Source organism: Crotalus tigris, unplaced genomic scaffold, assembly GCF_016545835.1.
Source record: "Crotalus tigris isolate CLP2741 ecotype Arizona unplaced genomic scaffold, ASM1654583v1 scf7180000018048.2368360, whole genome shotgun sequence".
NCBI lineage: Eukaryota > Metazoa > Chordata > Lepidosauria > Squamata > Viperidae > Crotalus > Crotalus tigris.
This window is the reverse complement of record NW_024096794.1, coordinates 1,922,488-1,939,830: the sequence shown is the minus strand read 5'-3', so window position 1 is coordinate 1,939,830 and position 17,343 is coordinate 1,922,488. Positions and strand designations below refer to the sequence as shown.

General features: G+C 40.0%; 1 protein-coding gene across 3 annotated transcripts in view; it reads right to left on the bottom strand.

Moving 5' to 3' along the window:
* Nucleotides 1-17,343, bottom strand: part of ZFAND3 (zinc finger AN1-type containing 3) — a 125,236-nt gene that overhangs the window by 68,093 nt on the left and 39,800 nt on the right. The window lies entirely within an intron of this gene.

Below are 17,343 nucleotides of genomic sequence, written 5' to 3'. Positions count from 1 at the left end.
ATATAAATAATACATAGTTAAATATATAAATCCAGGCAAATGAAAAAGTCTTTAATAATTTGTATATTTTGATTATTCTAACAGAAGATCCATGTCCTCAACAACTGTTAAAATTTGCTGCATTTTTTTATTTTTTTTACATATAGGTTGTTCTCAACTTATGACCATAATGAAAGCTTGCTCATTATGATTCCAAGTCATGACAATTTGTAAAGATCATCACATGACTGATCTGATTTTATAACCTTTTTGTGGCAGTTAAGTAAGTACAATCCTATAAGTGAATCTATGGTCATTAAGCAAATGCTGTGATCAGTAAGTGAATCCATTGTTTGCTATAGTGCCTTTTGGCTAAAAACTGGAAATAAATGTTGAGTTTGGATAAAAAAGTTGAAAATCATGATCATGTGACTATGGGATGCTACAAATGGCCATAAATACATAAGTAAGTATTTTTCAGCAGGGGGGGTCCACCATAGCTAAATGATTACCTATACTAAACTGCAATCACACACAAATATAAAAGCACTTGAATATTCCATAACAACTCCTAATATTGCTTTTATAAAGTCGCAAAGACAGATGACAGATAAAATGAAGTGCTGAAATATTTGAAAGTTTGGTTTCATATTCAGCAAATAATTACAGATTGTATAAGGTTTCTTTGAATATATTTTCCCTAGTGTAATAACCCTTTAGCCTTATAAAGATTAAGACAAAAGTATATACGGAACTGAAGTCAAAGACTTGGTAGAGAAAAAAACTTATTTTACTCATCAAAATATGCCTGCCATGCCAGAGAAAGTATAAATGTGCCATAGATTCCATATGCTAATTTATTTAAGAATATATTTAAAACTTTGCTGTAGTGGCAAAAACCATTATAGAGTAAGCAGGACTTTCATACTGAAATGAAGAAGAATACCTAACAATAGCAATTCCATTTACATAGCAACAAGGAATGTCAAAAGGGAGATCTACATCAGAAATATATGAATGCATCCAGAACCCTGCAACTATAGGTAATCCTCAACTTACAACCACTTGTTTAACAATTGTTCAAAGTTATAATGGCTTGGAAAAAGTGACTTACAACTTGCACTTATGACTGTTGCACCACCCCTATGGTCATGTGATTACAATTCAGGAGCTTGACAACTGGCTTGCATTTACAACTGATTGCATGTGATTGCGATTTGCAACTTTGTTTTGCCAATTTCCAGGAAAAAGTGTCCATTGAGGAATGTGGGATTAATTGCACAAATGCCCATGGACATCTCCCACAAGGGCCCCAGAGATAACAAACCAGCTCTAGACACAGGATGCATTCATCAACCATTTGGACAGACTCTGATAAGAACACCTGCTGTAGCCTTGCATCTGGAAAGTGTCTGTTATTTGATATATTGTAACCACCCCTATATACGTCTTTTGCTTACGCTGTGTGATGTAAAAACCTTAGTAACAATAAAATAGGGTGCTGGAGTCAGCTCTGGGCTCCCATCCCGAGATACCTGCTGCGTGCGTGTCTCATTCTCCATGGGAGACCACCTCATCTGGTGACCCCGACGTGATCCACTGAGGGATACGTCCCTGCCGACCCTTTACTTATCGCCTGGAATAGGCTTGGTGCACCCGACGAAGTTGCTGGCAACTGACTCCTCTTCGTAAGTATGGGGGGTGGAATGTCTCACGCTCAAAAGCAGCATGTGGAAGAGCTGAGGCTACTTGGCAGGAAAAAATATCTTACTGATCAGGAACAGAAATTAACCCGTCACCTTTCTAAATCTGAGGCTGTTAAATTGCTTGCTTACGTATGGGCTAACTGCTCATCCTATCCGGAGTCTGGATCTTTAAAAGTAGATACATGGAGGAAAATCGGCACCGTTCTCCATCAGTCTCCAAGAGCCCCCCCAGAGATTTTGTGCCTTTGGAAAATTGCCTATACTCTGATTCAAACCTATGCTGACTCGCCTCATCAGCCTTTATTAGATCCTCCACCGTATAAAAATCCGTCTGTTATGTTGGCCACTCCCTTGCCCCCTTGCAGGTTTTAACCCTCCCTCTGCCACTGCAAATTCTACAGCCTCTCCTGTTCCTGCCACGTTGCCTCCTCTCTCCCGGCCCGGTGGTGCTTTTCAAAAAGCTTTAAACAATGGTGATTTAAGTGTTTCTGAACTATCCGAGACAGAGTTGTTCCCTGTTAAACTAACAAAGGAGTCTGCAGCTAACCCCTCTCCAAAGGCTGCATCCTTTTCAGACCTTACTTCTTCTGCTTCGCAATGTTTTTCTGGCATAGATTTAAAATTGGCTTCTGCTCTTTCTGTTACTTTTCCTAACTTACTCACGGTTGCTGAAACTCTTTATTCTGGACCCTTGCCTCCGGAAACAGAGGCAATAATCCTTCCCACACCTGTTGCTCGGGAACAAGGAGTGTTTGTGCTTCCAGGTTTGAGAGATCCCATGTATAAAGACATCCTAAAAGTCCAATTTTATACCAATCTCCCGGTCACAATGAACCGGGGGGATACGGTGACATGCTTGGTCTTATTACCATGTCCAGCACCACCCATTCCAGAGGCTGCATATGCACCTCACTCTGGGAATTCTTCCTTTGATTTATTGGCCCTAACAAAGCAAATTACTCCCCAAAAACTGGTGATGCCTTTTTTAATCAATGGCATTCCATATAACTCCACTGGTCAAGCGATCGTGGAACGAGCCAATCAGACCGTAAAAAGGGCTCTAGACATGCATGTAAAAAAGAAAGGGGAAAATACCCCCGGCTTGCCTGGGATACAAAACACTCTTAATCTTGTACTTTTTACCTTAAACTTTTTGAATGTTTCTGGCACCCCTGGCTCAACTGCCGCAAGCAGGCATTTTTCTACTTCTCCCACAGATTCTTCACGCCCCCAGGTATACTATCGATGTTTGCCTGATCCCACCTGGAAAGGGCCTGCCTCCCTCATTACTTGGGGTCGAGGCTATGCTGCAATAGACGACCATGGCGAGATCATTTGGACTCCAGCTCGTTGTGTTCGTCCTTATATGGCTCAACGTACACCACCTCAGCCAGGCATATGAGGATCAGGGACTGCTTTTGTACGGGATGCCAGGCGCACTGCTCTTATACTTAACGTCACGAACTGTTGGATTTGCATGCAAATTCCTGGTGACAGTCATGGTGGCCTTATTTTCCATGCCATTCCGTTCAATGAAACAGGATGGAAGCAGCTGTGGAAAATAACTACAGAGACATTGAATATGGCATATGCTGTGGGCGCTCGTATAATGGAACCTGCCAGATTTTGTTTTTATAGCACAGGACTATTCCGTACTGCCATTTATTTGGGAACTTATAGTAATTGTCAACAAGTTATTATATGGAATTCAGCAAAGAAATGCAAATCCATCAAAAGCAACCTTACTAAGGTAAATGACACTTATCAAAGCAATCAATGGACAAACATCAGTACCTACATGGCTTGCCTTGACATGGAATCCATAATAACATTTGCTAATGAGTCTCACCAGGGTTATTATGAGTTACCCGATATGTGGCTACTATGTGGCCGTAGAGCCTATCGCCAGGTGCCTAAGGATTGGAAAGGCACCTGTACACTGGGCCTTTTGACGCCTGCTGTATATGCCTTGCCTCATCTCCCTGATGGACGCCTGCGGAACAAACGTGATACTGGTTCCTCAGATCCACCCCTAACATTGGGTGGTAGTTTAGAGACTCAAATCAGCAGAGGGATTCTACCCAATCTAGGAGTTGCCATGAACTATAGGGACCTTCATTTGCTTAATAATTGGACTGTTCATATGTTTAATGAAACAATCAACAGCATTAAAATGATTAATCAAGAAATGGGGGAAATAAGGGAAGTAGTTTTGCAAAATCGGTATGCTTTAGATATTATTTTAGCAGCAAAAGGCGGTGTATGTGCTTTAATTCATTCTCATTGTTGTATGTATATACATGATTTTCAACCTAATATTTCTGCTACAGCCAGGAAAATGGAATCTTTGCTCCAAAATAATCTCTTACGCAGCGATGGATCAGGCACCGTGGATATTTGGGGTGCCCTTTGGTCCTGGCTACCGGATGGATCCTGGCTACAATCTTTGATTTCTATAAGTAACCATTTTGATATTATTTGTATTGCTATGTTGTTGCATTCAATGTATTCCCTCCCTCCTGCAAATGTGCAAAAATGTTACGCCCTCCACTAGGAAGGACGCCTTAATCAGTAAATCAAGATCCCTTCTGGAACTGGAAGTGAGTAACATTAAAGAAAAAACAGAAAAGGAGATGTGGGATTAATTGCACAACTGCCCATGGACATCTCCCACAAGGGCCCCAGAGATAACAAACGGACCGCTCTAGACACAGGATGCATTCATCAACCATTTGGACAGACTCTGATAAGAACACCTGCTGTAGCCTTGCATCTGGAAAGTGCCTGTTATTTGATATATTGTAACCACCCCTATATACGTCTTTTGCTTACGCTGTGTGATGTAAAAACCTTAGTAACAATAAAATAGGGTGCTGGAGTCAGCTCTGGGCTCCCATCCCGAGATACCTGCTGCGTGCGTGTCTCATTCTCCATGGGAGACCACCTCAGAGGAAGATGAATTTTTTTAATGACATGATTTCCTTAATGACCATGGTGATTTGCTTAATAACAGCCATAAAAATTGTCGTAAAATTGGGTCCGACTCAACGAATACAATGACTTACAATAGAAATTCCAGTGCCAATCGTGGATATAAGTCAAGGAGTACTTGTAACTCCTTACAGTCATTATTGTATCCTGAAATTAGAATTTAAGTATTCTCTCCATGTTCATCTTGTTATGGAATGGCTTACAGAATTTATGTAAAAGTTGCACTTCTTTATTAAAGACAAATTGCTACTATTGCCACAGGTTATTCTCATCTTTACTTCTTTACCTGTTTTCAATGAATTTCAGATGATTTTTTTCCCCTCGCTTTGGCAAGCAAGATATGAAATCTTGAGGGTCCTAACTCATTTCAGCTATTGATATGGCACAATGAAGATGCAGACAAAGCACTAAACAGCCATCACTTAGGTAAGGTGACAATTCAAGCACACATATTACCAACCCCTTTTTATGGCTGAGCTAAGATTTTTGACCACTGAAATAATTATGAAACATGTTAAAGGACAATGAAAGAATTCAAGCATATGAAAATAATTAGCATGTAAGCTTATATTTTAGTCCAATTCTTTAACCTTAGTTAAAGATAATCAAAATTTAACTAGCTATCTCATATACAGAAACACTGATATATTACAAGTGACAGAATCTGGCAACAGGATGAACATTTAAATTGCTTCAAGCAATAAATTTTAGTCATCGAATGTGGTTTTCATTTTTCATTTTTCCTTCATTTAAAAAAATCATATTGGTGTAGCCAGCATTGTCACTTATGGATTTAAAACTTGTTTCCTTTTTCTGTGAAAAGGTAATAAGCAGAGACACCAAATATTTACTCCATACATAGTTCAGTGCTTTTCAAGAATAAGCAAATTTAAAATCTTAGATTAGGAAACAAAACAGTTCTGAAGCCTAATTACCTAAGTTAAAACGAAAAAAAATACATTTAAGTAATACAAAAAGTAGCAGAGTGATGGTGCAAAAATACAGATTACATTTACTGTATATAAATATGGAAGCATAAGAAAGGGAAAGTTATATGCTATTTAACTGTATAAATGCAAAAGCAGTACTTTTACTTCTTCCTGTAAAAAGTAACATTTTATATTCATACGATTCATAGCACAGGTTTGCAATATAGCTCTCATGTTTTTTCAACCACACAGAATTGGGACGTAGTTATTTAAAAGAGATAACGTTGTCACAATTCTTTAGATTTTCAAAGACCTTTTAAGAAGTTGGCATATGGCAGCTCAATATGCAGTAATGCAAGAAGAAAAATCCTAACTGTCCAAGTCAAGTAATTCTTGACTTACAAAGGGACTGGAATTTCCACTACTAAGCAACATGGTTATAAAAGCACCACTGTATTGCTTAGCAACAGCAATCCCTCCAGTGTTGGTAGCCATCATTAACCAGATCCCACAATCTTTTGGTAAGGGCTGGGGAGGATGTGTTAAGGTGCATAAGAGACATGGTGAGGGTGTAAGGGTACCTGAGAGGGGTGACAAGGAAGAGGGAAGGCAAGCAGGAGAGGAGGATGGGCTGGGGAGGATGCATGGGGTTGTGTGAGGGAACAAGGGTGTGTTTGGTGTAGCAAATTCTGAGAGCTCTACTTTTCCAGTCACAGTTTGAATGCATCTTTATGATTGCCTACCTGAAGCTGTCAGTTACAAGTATTGGCTCATTCAAATTTATGGGAGTAAGTCCCTAGATCAATAGACTGACAAAATTCCCCATGGAAAATGTAAATAACATTCAGTCTGTTTAGTATGGGCCCTGCCCTAATATCTATTGATAGGTAAGACAAATTCTGGACTGAGTTCAAGCAGTTAATTTTTGACTCTGACATTCTGAGACATAATACTCATACCACTGTTACAACAGCTTAAGAATCCATCTTTCATTATCCCCAAATACTTTTACTATATACTTGTGCCCTCATTTAAGAGAACATTGACACTGGCATGATATTCTCCCTTCAATGATGGTGACGAAGAGATTCAATAATCTATCCAAACCATTTATGTATATATTCAAGCACTGAAATTGAGATGGTTGCACATGTACTTTTGAAATGCCCTATCATCCTTGAGGACTCAGTTAATCTACCCTCAAATCACAAACCAGTTCCAATATACAATTTTATGCTTCCTATTAATGGCCACAATCATGAAATCTTTAGGAAGGCACCAAGATTTTGTGCTGTAAGCAATAATGGTCAGAAAACATTTGTCTGAATATAATGACAGACATTAACTTTTGTAAAAAGCTTTGCTTTTTAATGCTGCTTCCTACATTTTGGCCTATGATTGCAAATTCTCAAATAAACAAATAAAGCACCTGAGTTCTTTGGGCAAGACACCTTTTCCTAATCTAACCTATTTCAATTAAATGGTGTAATGATGGGGAGGAGAAAAAAATGCATATTGTCTTGAGTTCTCTAGGTATACCAGTTGATAGATCTGTATATAAATTCTTCTCCCTTTATATATATATATGTGATATATAAATTTAGTAGTAAGTAAGGAACTGCATTTACACTATAATCTTTTAAAAAGGTATTTTCCTTCAAGCAAGCTCCTGCTTACACTACATTAATTTTAATATTTAAGCATGGAAGATATTTTTCTCCTTTGTTGTTTTAATCTCGGGACCAAAACAATTCCAATAATAGAACGTCAACATTAATTTGAGAGGTGATGAAAAATGCCTTAATAACCCTGGAGCAGAATTAATATTGTATCATAGATCATGAAGCCATAAAACTTTTGACAAATTCATTTTTGTGTCACTGTATATCCTTGCTAATAGGGCAGGGTACATCTGAGAATCTGTTAAATACCTTTTCTGTTCAGTTCAATATCACTTTAAACAGCAAAAAGAAAAAGCAGCCACCATCATTTAAGTTTACATACAGCCTCAAAACCAGAAAATAAAAAGGTTAATAGCTTCCAACATACTATTTACTTTAGATAAACAGATACTATCTGAAGAGTAGTAGAAATTAGGAAAAATTGTCAGTTTCAGTCCATTTTGCCAATAAATCAGTGATATGTTACAATAAAGTCTGAATTCTTAACTATTAGCTCTTTCTTCTTCTTGTGCCATATCCATTATCGGATGTTGGCGATCATGTTGGCGATCCTATTTTTATCAGCAGCCGCACGAAAAAGTGCTGCTGAGTTTTGTCCAAACCAGTCCCTTGGATTTTGAAGCCACAATGTTCTTCTTCTGCCTGGACCTCGTTTGCCTTCAATCTTTCCCTGGAGGATTAAATGGAGTATGCCATATTTTTCTGGGTGTCACATCACATGTCCGAAATATTCTAACTTTAGTTTTTTAATTGTTTTGATGATTTCCCTTGGCTTTCCCAGGCGGCTTATCACCTCCTCATTTCTGATCTTGTCAACCCAGCTTATACGTAATAGCCGCCTGTAAATCCACATTTCAAATGCTCCTAGTCTCTTCAGGTGGACTTTTGTCAGAGACGAACCCTCTACTCCATAGAGCAGGATAGAAAAAATATAACACCTGATTTTCAATCTTAGGCTTATGTTGTGACTGCAGAAGACCTTTTTCATTTTTGAAGAAGGCTGTTCGAACTTTCTCTATCTTTGTCTTTACTTCAGTGGTCATGTCCCAGTTTTCATGTAAATTAGAACCGAGGTGCGTGATCCTTTCAACTTTTTCTAATGGTATTCCTTCCGAATTTATTGTAAAATAACGGGTTGTTTGCTGTATTAGCTTCTATGCTTCTTTAAAGAAGCATAAATCTTGTCATAGCAAACTAAATGTCTATAGAGATTCTCAGTCATCCAGATCATGGTTGTCACAAAGGAGCTTTTCCAAAAGGCAACTGGACTTTTTCCTTGAAGTCATTTCACTTCTCTTCTAAGAAATTTCTTCAGTTCTCTTGTTTTAAGCTGTGAACTTTTCCTACAAATCTGTAACTTGGAAATGAATAAACAGCCCTACTATTATCCAAATTCTTTTTGCTTTATGCAAGAAGACCTGGAGCAAAATAGTATTAAATTCTCTTGGAAATTTAATACTTGCTACACACAACCAGATAGGCCAGGGTGGATTTGATTTAAATCAAGTTGATTTAAATGATTTAAATCATGATTTAAATCATGAGTAAAAAGGCTTGATTTAAATCATAATTTTTAAAGAGCAACTGTCATCTCTGTCCCGCAGCGGCTCCTCCTCTGACCTGTATTGCCTCACTGACAGTCCCATTCACTTTAATAGGATGGCTGGTGATGCGGCAGTGACACAACAAGGTGAGAGAAGTGGTGTGCAGCAGGTGAGTGGATGCCCGCTAACAGGCGCTGCCATGATGGATCTGAAATTACAGGTGCTCTTTAAATGTAAGGACTCATTCTTGCTGGTAGGTAGAATCTTTAATGTTATTATTTGCAAACAAAATGAAGGTTTCCTATTTAGAATAATAGGAAAGGTTAGTAAAACAGCGATATCAGAACCGATTTTAGGTTAATAGGTTAATCACAAATAGTTGGAGAACTACTCAAATTCTTTTATTTAAGTAAAACACTTAAGAGTCTGGTATAGATGCATTTCTCTTCAAAGAATCATACAGTTTGTAGTGTACATAGATTTGCAAAACAATGGGATAAAGGAATATTCCTGAACTTTGTTTTATGATTTATCTCATGGTTACTGTGAAATTGTGTGAATGCATGAATGCAGTGCATGTTATCTCAGCTTACAGAGCTTGGATTCATTGAATAAGTTTACCAAAATGTAAATATTGAAGGCAGGACAAGAAGCAATGGATAGAAACTGATCAAAGAGAGAAGCAACTTAGAACTAAGGAGAAACTTCCTGACAGTTAGAACAATTAACCAATGGAACAACCTGCCTCCAGAAGCGGTGAATGCTCCAACACTGGAGGTTTTTAAGGAGAGACTGGACAGCCATTTGTCTGAAATGGTATAGGGTTTCCTGCCTGAGCAGGGGGTTGGACTCGATGACCTCCAAGGTCCCTTCCAACTTTATTATTATTATTATAACTAAGCTCCATTCCATGCTGAATAAACTAAATTATTAATGTATCTTAAATAAAAAACTATATTTAGATAAATTTTTACTCCAAAAGTATTTTATTAAAATAAATTTGATAAAAATAAAAATAAATCGATTTAAATAAAAAAATCCGATTTTTTTTATTTTAAAAAAATCATCAATTATCCACCCTGAGATGGGCTAATCTAAAATCAGTGAGATCAAAAGAAGAACGAACAAAATTCCCTCTCCCAATTAACTGATAGACTGTACCTGCCTTATCCTCCAAAATCCTCCTATGCTGCCATAGTGTCCTGCATATGTATTCCTGGAAAAGAGGAGCTGAGAACTCTGGGAGTGTATCCAAGACTATGTATTTCCAGCAGGGTCATCCAAGGCACAGTCATTCCAGCTAAAGCAAGTAGGCACTATTTTGGACAGTGGCAATATAGGAATATGCTAGAGGCAGATGGCAACTTTAGTGACAATGGTAAAGACGTCAATTCATACTGCAGGAGAAGATAATGGCAAACTGTTCCTATATTTTTACCAGAAAAATCACATGGATAGAAAATGTAAAAAATTTGATGATATAGGGTCAGATGATGGCCCCTTCACATTGGATGGCACTCGATATGCCACTAAGGAAGAACTGAGGATCTTCTGGGGTAATAATGGAGGTTATGATGTTTAGATTAAAGCTTTTGGGACATCTACTTGCCCACATTGTCATAAAGGAAAAGAAACAGGAACTCAAAACATAAGAAACATAAACATACGAAAGTTCAACACTTCAAAGATGAAATGAAACAACACAAATTGACTCTGTAGCCACCAATGAATTGAAGTAGACCAATATTGTATTACAGGTGACCCCCACTTAACAATGATAACTGAAATTGGAATTTCTATCACTGAATAACATGGTCATAAAAGTCACATCATGAGACTACATTACTCAGCGACAGAAATTCTGGCACTACTGCTTATCATTATGCAAATCACTGCAGATTATTAATCATAGACATCATGTGGCCACCATTTGTGATCTCCTGCTGGCTTCCCCATTGATTTTTTTATGTAGGAAGTCAGCAAAAGGATGTGACAAATAGTGATCAAATGACCGCAGGGATGCCGCAACTATCATTAGTAGAAGGATTGGTCATAAGTACCACTTGTTCAGGGCTGTCTTGAGTTTGAATGGTCAGTGAATGAATGGTTATTAAGTGAGACTTGAATATTCTGGATCATCCATAAAGAATTGCACCTTTCTAATGTAGAGATTATTAGACTATTGATTAATCTAAATCTGTTCTGAAATAAACATGGTTGGAAAACCAAAAGCTGAACAAAATATAAGGTACTGAGCCCATATACTATCATGATTATCATATCCAGGGCTCTAATCCAGACTGAAATGGACCTTATGTCTTTCTCTCAAAGTGTCTAAATTTGTAAATAGCACACAGTACAGCTGTTACAGTTGTTATGGAGAGCTTGCACATTTGCTTCTTTTCAAAGCATCCAGCATGATTCATTTCTGGCAAGATATATTATTTTTAAACATGCCCATTCGGTTTCTTCAGTGAGTTATAAATAGTTAAGTAGACATGGTAGAACACAATTTGTTGGCTGCTTCAAGAACTTTGTCCATGACATAAAGTAGTATGAACTGAAACTGATTCCACATCAGTAGGCCAGATACAACTAGGGACTGCATTGGCAGTTGTTTCACAATGAGAATAAAGTTTATTCTGAAAGTGCTTTGCAACCTTACCATAATGCAATCTATGGGTCTCTAGTACGTCTCAATCACACCTACAATAGCTCATTCACAATTTGAAATAGCTTTATTTGCAGACTGAAAGACTCCTACCAATCCAGGATAATCTTGAAAAGTTAATGATGGTCAGATCTAATTAATACTTGAATGAACACCACCAAGATATTCAGAGTTTTGCTGAGAAACTGTCAAAACATCCTGGGGAAGAAGGCAGTGACAAGACGGTTACCCAAAAAAGAACCTATATGGACATGTCAAGCCACTTCAGGGAGGCTATTTTATTTGAGAAAGGCACTACAGTAATTAAATAAAACTACTTGTTGATTATTACTGCCACAAAATAAGTCATTATATTTATAGCTTTTGCGTTCAAGTTTCGTTCCTGCCCGTTTCATACCCCGTAGAATTAAGTATGGGAGGTAATTTTGTCCCAGAGAGCTGAGTGATAAACAACATCCTAAGTATCTAAATGCATTTCTGAGTATTAGATCAATTCTTTGATCTCAAATACCTCAGGCAAACTGCACTTCAGGTTCACATTCCATTCCTCACCCGTCTTTCTTCTGCTTAGTGCAGACAAAACAAAATGCATTTAAGCAAAAGTGGAAACAAAACTTAAAAAAATTCTCCCCAATGCATGAGAGGAAGGGAAGACATAAACAGCTTGCCTAAACTTAAGTTGTATTAAACAGTGCAATTTTATAATAAATAAAACATGCTCTATCTAAAACTCTTATGTACTATTTATTTACAAAATCTATGTGTTACCCATCTTCAGCAATTAACTCTGGGCAGCACACAATATAAAACCATAAAACCTAAGTACAAATGCAAACATAATAATTTCAAAACATAAAAGTCAAAGCACCTCACAGATCTTCAATCATAGACTCACCTGTATCAGGTTCCACTGATAATCCGGATCTAGTGTATACCACAACAGAGAAGCCATGCCTCCTGGTTTCACAAGATGGCACAGTTTCTCTGTGGGTATCAAGTGCGTAACCACACTGCTGAATCTATTGGGATGGGCAGAAACAACAGAGGTAGATGATGCCTCAAGTAACCTGGTGCTGGGCAGCGTGGCGCTTTGAATAACATTAAAATAAGCTTCTATCATATGAAAAGTAATAATAAAATTTGGAGTCCACTCAGAAGCTTACTGGCACACAGAAGTATTATATGGGCGAATTCTGGTTCATCCAATACTGCACACACTGCTGCATATTCTGGACCGAGGTTTCTGTGTATTTTTCAAGTGCCCTGTAATAATCCAGAGGGGAAGTGCCTAAGGAATAAGTAAGCTGAACCTCCAGATCCAGACTGTTTTCCTCTACCAAACCTACCGTATATGCCGGCGTACAAGGCGACCCGGCGTATCAGACGACCCCCGTCTTTATCGCCGGGCCGCATTCCTAGAACGTCGTCTTATCCGCCAGAAACTACCAGTATTTCCGGCGTATAAGACGACTCAGCATATATGACGACCCCCGTCTTTGGCGCCGATTTCAGCCCTCGCGGAAGTCGCCTTATACGCCGGCATTTACGGTATGCCTTTTCCAATTCTTGACCATTCTAACTTTTATAAATAATTCCTTATGTGTTTACAAACAAAAGCTAGGCTACTAGGTTTTGCTATATTTGCACTACATTTTTGAAAAATATTTGCAGTCTTTTTATTATATAATATTGTAGCTTTAAACCAGGGGTGTCAAACTCAATTTCATTGAGTTGCCTTCAGGGGGCCGGGTGGGTGTGGCCAGGGTGAATGCGGCGTACTGGGTGGGTGTGGATGGAGTGGGTGTGGCCTACTGGGTGGGTGTGGCCAGCTCTACATTGTTTGCGTCAAGGGTGCTTTTGGGGCCTGGGCAGGAGTGGGACAGATCTGAGGGTCTCTGGCAGAAGAGGGTGGGAGACCAGGGCAAGTGCCAAGACATGGTCCACTGGAGGAGCCTCACTGTTCCTCTCAAGCCATATGGGGGTGGCTGGATGGTGGTGCGGGCTGCCCGGAGCCCTGGGCAGCAGAGGTCAAATGCCCAGCCTGGCCCTCGAGCACCCGCAGCACCAAGCCCAGCCCCTTCCCCAAGGGGGTGCCCAGCTGCACTTACCTCCTCCTCAAAGCTGCTGCTGCTCTGCTTGTTCTCCATAGCCAGGTTGCTCATGATGGATACAAGGGCAAAGTCAGAGGGAGGCCCATTCCCTCTCCATGGAAGGAGACCTGGCTTTGTATCCAAAGCTTCCTTAGCAATAGGATGGGAGACCCCCAGGATAGGCCAGGAGGAGGGGAAAAGGGGATGGTGAAAAGGCATTAGGGCAGGACTAAAGTAGGACTTCCATCAGACCCTCCCTCTCCTTCTTTCCTTCCTTGTTCCCTAAGTACAGAGTGGTGGGAAAATATTTGAGATGAAGGAGGAAGAAAAAAAGGCATGCATCCAGGGGGCGGGGCCGACGGGGCATGGGCTGGTTCCTCGCTGTTTCCAGATGGCCTTGTGGAGCTAAGACTGAATGTGTTTCAGCATAGATGGCCCCATAAAATTGTACATTGGCTCCCAGCCAGCCTGGGCCAGGGCCAAGGCCAAGGCAATCGGGGCCGTTACCTCACTGTTTCTAGGATGGCTTCGCAGGCCACATGAAACCACTTCGTGGGCCGTATCCAGCTCCCGGGCCTTGTGTTTGACATGTCTGCTTTAAACAATGTAGGAGGGTAAGCATGTTAGTGTATATGAGAACAAAAAAATCAGGAGGAGAATGAAGTGAATTACAGCTCATGGAAAATAAAATATGTTAGTTGGAAAACTACTACGAAACTCCTGATATGGCTTTAAACAAGAGTTCCACAACCCACCTACTCCCCAGCAATAGAAAGATAATGCAAATAGATTTTTAGCCCCACAGAAGTAAACCACAAACCTTTTATTTATAAAACTATACACTGCTCCTTAACAGCAATTTCTGCACTGGGTCACCGTCCAGGGGCCCCGTGCACAACCTGAGGCTCAGTGAGGCTCCTCCAGTGGACCATGCCCCAGCGCTCACCCCGGTCCCACCTCCCTGCCCCTGACGCGATGTCACATACGTCCTTTGTTGTCCAGGAAAGCAAAAACCAGGAACACAGGTACAAGGTGAAATCAAGGGTTTAATCCTTAACAAGAACAAAGTCAGCACTGGGAGTGAACTGCTCCCAGTGCCTTACATAACTGTGCCACACCCCATAACCCCACCCCTAGCTGCTAACCACCATCCGCCTGACTGTCCTAAAAGCCCCTCCCATTTGGTCCCACCCTTCCTCTGGCTCGGCCCCGCCCTGCTGTGTTGCAGTCCGGCTGCTCATGCTTGGTTCCATGCTTCCAGCGTCATTCGAGCCTCCACTGCTCTGACTAGCCGGCCACGCCCTCTCCTTGGCCTCCAGAGGCCTCCCACGTCTCGCTGACACTGGCAATGCATGGCCGCGCCGATCAGCTGCTTCACCAGCAACCGCGGACGGTTCCAGCTTCCTTCCGCGCCGCTCAGCTGTTGCGTGGGTGGCCACGGCCCTCGCCAGCTGCCTGCTGCCTCAGCCCGTTGACTGTGGCTCCCCTGTGGGTATGTTGCTGACTGGCTGCCCCCCCCCACGTGCATCCATCTGCGGCCCTGAGCTCCCGGCCGTGGGAGCGGCAACATAGCAACAGAAGGCCGTCCTTGGCAGCCGGCTGGCTTGTTCTTACGGCTGTGGCGGCGCCGGCGTCTTCCCGGCTCTGTGGCGGCGTCCGGCAATGGAAAGGTGGCTGGCAGCCACATTTCACCCCAACCGTGATTGGCAAGCCCTGTGGGGCTTGACACATGAGTGTTGTCGAGCTGGCCATGCCGACCCAGTAGGCCACACCCATGCTGGCCACATCCGCCCAGTAGGCCACACCCATGCTGGCCACACTCATCCAGTAGGCCACACCCATGCCAGCCACGTCCACCCGGCCCCCCGATGGCAACCACAATGCTGATGCAGCCCTCAGTGAAATTGAATTTGTACCCGCTATAGTCCATGAAAATAATTACAAAGTATTCATACCCCTAATGAAAATTCATTGAACTCAAATAATTTAATCCATTCATTCCAATATCTCAGGGGCTGCCATAAAGAAGAGGGAATCAAGCTATTTTCCAAAGCACCTGAAGGCAGGACAAGAAGCAATGGGTGGAAACTAATCAAGGAGAGAAGCAACCTAGAACTAAGGAGAAACCTCCTGACAGTGAGAACAATTAATCAGTGGAACAGCCTACCTCCAGAAGCAGTAAATGCTCCAACACTGGAATTTTTTAAAAAGAGACTGGACAGCCATTTGTCCGAAATGGTGTAGGATTTCCTGCCTGAGCAGGGGGTTGGACTAGATGACCTCCAAGGTCCCTTCCAACTTTACTACTACTATTATTATTATAATTTAAATATAAGAACTCAATCCAAAGCAATATGCACAATATGTTTTCCATTACTGAAAAATCTTTTTACACTGGATTTTTATCATAAATAAAACAAAATAAATCCCTTTCCAAGAAATGCAAAATTTCAGCAATGTTTTTTCTATAAACTATTTTATATAATTCTTTAAAAACATAATAATGTTGCTGTCTATCTAAACAACACTCCCTTAATTACACAATCTGGGCAAACTTAAGTGAAACAGAAAGACCACTATATGCACAAAGGACAATCATATATATTCAGTTATTATATTCATTATTTATGGTAAGTATTGAAGACTTAAGTTTAAGTGATGTATTTTGTCTCTATTTAGAGTATGAGTCTCATACGTGTATACATACTATCGGATGAGAACCAGGATTACTATCAGGTAGATCAGTCTAGGTTTCTAGGAAATAAATTTAACAGGAAAAATAAAACTTCCTTTATTGTTATTGACTATAATAACATAATCTTGCAAATCTGATTGTGCTGTCCCTCTTCTCTTTTCACATACTCCAATGAATAGGGGAGGCATCTGCCCAAATTGGTTCTGAATCTTACCTCGTTACTGAGGACTTTTTAAAAACAAAATTCAGATTTTTTGGCAAAAGTAATAATCCTTACATATCTCCTTATGCTTTACTGATATAAAGAATCTTACTATATTTTCAGTAGCCCCAAACATTTATGAATGCTACATTTCCAAATAGAAATATTAGAAAATTAATCTAATATTAATTTAGATACCTTTGATATTTCAAAGTCTCCTCTCATTGGTTGGTCTCTCTTTTGGAAAGAAAGAGTTAAATTGTTCCATTTATTCCCCAAAGATCTTAATTCAACTCAGTAGTGCCATGTTTTATTTAAAACATACTCTCTCTGAGTAACCACTTATTCTAATTGGCAGGGCAAGGCAGGGTCCCAGAAGCACATAGCTCGTTACGTTCAGTTTGGATTACAAAAACACGAAACAAACTGCATTGAAATGTACAAATTAACAGCATAGGAGTGCATGACACGGATGTGGAATTAGATTGTAAAATGGAATTAACTCTACAGGGAAACTGTGTAACAAACCACTAGTGTTTTTATAAACTCTACAAGGTTTTGAAATGAGCAAATACAGAATACAGAGGATAGTGGGAGGTTTTCATAATTCAACAAAATCACTTAAGGAAAATAAATCCTTTCTATATGCCATGCAGAAGGTAGGTGTTATTAAAAAGTTTAAGAAACTCAAAAACAACAGTCATTATCTTTTTCTATATTCGCACTGAAGGTCTGGACAAATCTTTTCACAATTAAGTGATATCCTAAACACTTTTATTTGTCTGAGAACTTACACACAAGGGACTAAATTAGACCTTATGTTTCAGCAAACCATGCAGACAGCAAAGTTAATG